Below are 4,663 nucleotides of genomic sequence, written 5' to 3'. Positions count from 1 at the left end.
ATTTCCTTCCTTCACCTATGAATGAGGGCTAAAATCACAGGGAAAATGCTCACTCATGATCACCATTTAAAAAGGAAAGTTCCCTCTGAAAGCTACTAAGAAGCTGTTCTTTTTTTCATTTATAGTTGTCATTATGACAATTATAATGTAAACCGACTACAGGGCCCAAGGAACAGACATGCCAGAAACCTATGTATGACCAAGAGTGTTTGCCATCGGTGTTCCCCATGGAGAAAGACTAAGATCGCACCAACCTGGCTCCCACATTGCCCATATATCCTCTATGGATCCTGGGATCTTTTCGCTGCTTCCGTCTTTCTCGCACATCACACGCAATCCTTATTCCTCTAACCTGAAGCTGTTCTCCTCGACACAATTCATGTCATGAGAGGAATCTTTATACTATTTTTTTAGAAGAAGTTGTGTGATGCAAAAATACTACACTAACAACAAACTACTTGAGTTAGTGTCCTTTTAAGCAATAGTTAAAAGTTGCTTGAAAATCCAGTGTTATTGTGTGGGATGAAGTAAATGAGTAGCTGGCATTAATTTTTATGAGGTATGGATATGTTCAAACATTCAAAATACTTATTTTATAGAAATAAACTCAAAACTGAAATAGTTCCACAGGTAATTGGATATCTTAAACTTTTGAGATAAACCAGGAAGATACACCACTCACTGGTAGTTGGGATAGAAAGATGGAATACTACTATACCATATACTTTAATATTTTCTTTTTATTTGAAGCTTAAAATAAAACTATTTAGAAAAGCCAAAATCATTGTATGCTAACTTTGACAGCTAAGGTGTATAAGAAATGATTTGAAAGTTCCCTTTCCTAAGGAATTGGATCTCATTATAATATGTCCTCTCTAGTTGGATTCCATGATATGTGCCACGTTCTTTTTCAGACCTGGCGGGGGGGGGAAACAACAATTGATTTTTCAACAACTGACTATTCTTTATTTTCTCATGTTTAGAAACACTTATGATCTCTCAAATAGTTCCTTCGGGAACTTCCCAGCTCCCCCTGAGCCAGCCCCATCGGGTTCTCAGGCCCTGGAACCAGGATGAGAGATTAAATATGTGAGTGTTTCATTTCCTGGGGCTTCAATATGTTTCCAGGATTCAGATAAAAGTTAGTCCATATTACTATGCACATACCTATATATGTATACATAGAGACATATGATTATGCACATTAAAGTCATTTTAATAGCATTAATTATCAGGAGAAATAAAAGTAAGATACTCGAATTATTCTCATGGCTCACATTTATCACTGATGGTGAAGATGCAGACCACATACATGCTTCTTCCTAGCGTCCGAAGCAGCACAGTGTATATCTGAGGACAGCTACAGGGATTTCAGCTGTAAGGCTGGGAAGAAACGAATTTCATTATAACCCAGCTCTGTGTCAGCACTGACAAATAAAGCAGTAGACTATAATAATTACTACTGATTTCCGCAATTGCAAAAATAAAAGCTCTACAAATGAAATGTGTACAGAGCATGATTTTACATCCTTCTCTTCACATTAAATGTATGCACAAAGCCTTGAAGCCTGTTAAGCTATATTTGACTTGGAACATTTACTATTGTTTTTCTATTGATAAACCATATATATTTTAATTAGTTCCTCTCAATAGTTCCTTCTGGAACTTCCTCATATTCAAAACCAATACATTTTACAATGCTTTCTCAGCTTTCCTTGCTTTCCCTCACTATACACACTAGGTGTGTGTGATATGTGTGTGTGTGTATACATATATATCTCAAAGACAAATATATATACTTATAACTCAAACATACATTTATATTTATATATGTATGTTATATATATAACACACACACACATATATAAATACCACAACACACTAACAATTCAAAATTCTGGAAGTGGAGTTTATACATATTCATATCTTTGGTCTATATTTCTTTCTTTCTGTTAATTCATTATTAAAAATTTAATAATAGTTCCAATGTACATACATACTTATGACTGTCAATGTTTATAGTGGATTGTTAGAAGTATATTCCATTGATTCACTCCCTACTTTAAGGAGGAAACTCAACTCATATACTCATATTTGACTGAATTTATTGGATCTCTTGTAAAATTATTTCACTTGACTTCCATACAGCATTATGACATAGAAATAAATTAAAGTATGTCATTATACATGACTTGTAACTTCTCTCTTAAAATGGCGATTCTCTATTTGCATGTTTTGAAAACTCTTGTGGCTCCCCAGGTGAACATTGCTGCAGGAAAGTACACGTACAGATGCGTGTGACATAACCAGTGTCAGCTGATAATGGCTAAGATTGACTGCGTGTTAAGTACTCTGCTAAGTAATTACAGGATTTTCTTCAATGAGAGAGACAGAGAGTACACTGAAGGTCATCAAGGTTATGTATTGAGTAAGCCATAGAGCAAACACGTTCAGAGCCACGTCTAGAAACCAAGTCTCCTGGATTCTAAATGTCACGTTCTTCACTACTCCACCGTACCTTGCTGAAGAGGTGAGCATAACTTCTAGATTACTTTCTTTTTAACTGATGTGGAGGGAGGGAAGTGCACATTCTCCAATTACTAGTCTTTCCCTTAAATTTTCTGTTTTATTAATCCCCAACTTCTAAACCTACATTTAATGAAAATTCACTTTATTGACAAGAAAATATGGTGGCAATGATTCAAATATAATGCTAGGTGAGTAAAATATGGATTATATAGATAACAGAGAAGAAAATATTTCTATCTTAATCCTAACCCCCAACCTTAAAGTAAGAGAGCAGTAACAGGAAACATAGTTGAAAGTAGAGTATTTGGAATGTGTATGTATGATTTTTAACACAAGTGTGTAAGTTATTCAAAGAAAAGACTCTAATTCTCTTGTTAAGTCAGATAAACTGACAGAGCAGGAAAATACAAAAATTCCCCCAGAACGCTTGTATTATACAAAATTCTGTTAGATGTCAGACTTAAAGTAAGGCACAGTTCCTTCTGAATGACTTAGGGGTTTTGTTCTAAGGATGGAAGAAGCTCACATCACTGAAAACATAGAACATTAAGGACATTCAGCCACTTATATATGCACCAAATTCTAGTGCGGCATGGATTCAAAAGAACACAATACTTAAGATGAGCTTCCACATAATCAGAAAAATACACAAATGTCTGATGGGTTTCTTATGAAATAAATACAAATAGGAGTTATTTCTGTGAAATAATAGCAGAGAACCAAAATAAAAGGGTGGCATAGAGGCAAATATTAATGCAGAGAGGTGTCACCACAGGGAGTTAACTAGTTATCAATAAAGAGAGCAAAGGGAATTCAACATTGAGCCGAATAAACAGGAGAACAGGAGCCTGTTTGCTCACCAGGAAGTGACAGCCACCCTCCAGAGGACCACAGCATTTCTCTGCCAAGGGGATTAATTAACATTCTGCCCTTCACCCCTCTGATGCCAGATGGTTGGGGGTGCACAGGAAGAAGTGCTTGACCAAAGAGGCCTGTCAGTCTAGCTCGGGGGTGTAGACCTATCAAAAGCCCATGAAAGCTTGGGAAGTTGAATGGTTCTTTTGAAAAAGCACCTAGTCCATCCCAAACCCAAGCCAATATAATTTCAGAAGAACAAAGGCTGACTCTCTTTCTCTCACTCTCTCTCTTTCCATCACTATCTCGTGACCCACACTTGCCTCATTCATTGGCATCCTCTCTCGCCAAGGACCCACAGTCACCCCATGCATTCACACATTCTTTCTCCTGGGAGCCCTCAACCATCTAAGTCTAGTAGCTACCAGGGTCCACAGCAGACTGTGTGGGCCTCAAAAGACTAAGCTTTAACATGAAGCTGTAACTCAGATGCAGGCTGTTTTTTGGCCTTGCTAAAGGCAAGGTTTTTCTGTGGTGGGATGGACAGATATGGGACATTGGAAATCCGGGGGCAGCCTTCCCCACAAATAAACCCTCTTGCCACACCACAATTTCCTCTGAGTGGGTCCTTGGAATGCTTTCCTTCTGATCCTGTGGAAGAACTTGATCTCCACTGACAACAAAAACAGAAATAATAAAGAAACTGAAACAAAGAAACAAACAAACAAAAAATAATTAATATCCAATTAGAGGTAGTACAAAACTATTATTAGCTGAAGTCCTTTGGTTTCATATAAAAAGCAATAGAGAAATTAGACTACAAGGAAATACATAGATAATGCACAGAGGAATAATGGAGGTGATGGGGTGGGAGAGAAAAGAGAGAAAATGAGGATAAAAAATAGAGAACAAAAATGTAATTAATCAAACCTAAGTGCCCATCAGCAAATGAGTGGATCAAAAAATTATGGTACATTTACACAATGGAATTCTATGCAGCAGAGAGAAAGAAGGAGCTTATACCCTTTGCAATAGCATGGATGGAACTGGAGAGCAATATGCTAAGTGAAATAAGCCAGGTGGTGAGGGACAAATACCATATGATCTCACCTTTAACTGGAACATAATCAACAAAAGAAAAAAGCAAACAAAATATAACCAGAGACATTGAAATTAAGAACATTGTAACAATAGCCACAGGGGAGTGGGGAGGGGATAGTGGAGAGAGGGGTCTGTAGGAGCTACTATAAAGGACACAAGGACAAAATCGTGGGGGAGG

General features: G+C 37.2%; 1 non-coding gene across 1 annotated transcript; it reads right to left on the bottom strand.

Moving 5' to 3' along the window:
• Positions 1-994: 994 nt before the first annotated feature.
• On the bottom strand, positions 995-1,111 carry LOC112306819 (small nucleolar RNA SNORD22). Its single transcript, XR_002974993.2, has one exon. It is a non-coding gene; the product is annotated as a small nucleolar RNA SNORD22 (small nucleolar RNA).
• Between the last annotated feature and the right edge of the window lie 3,552 nt (positions 1,112-4,663).

This window comes from Desmodus rotundus, chromosome 13, assembly GCF_022682495.2.
Source record: "Desmodus rotundus isolate HL8 chromosome 13, HLdesRot8A.1, whole genome shotgun sequence".
NCBI lineage: Eukaryota > Metazoa > Chordata > Mammalia > Chiroptera > Phyllostomidae > Desmodus > Desmodus rotundus.
This window is presented reverse-complemented; position numbering and strand designations above follow the sequence as displayed.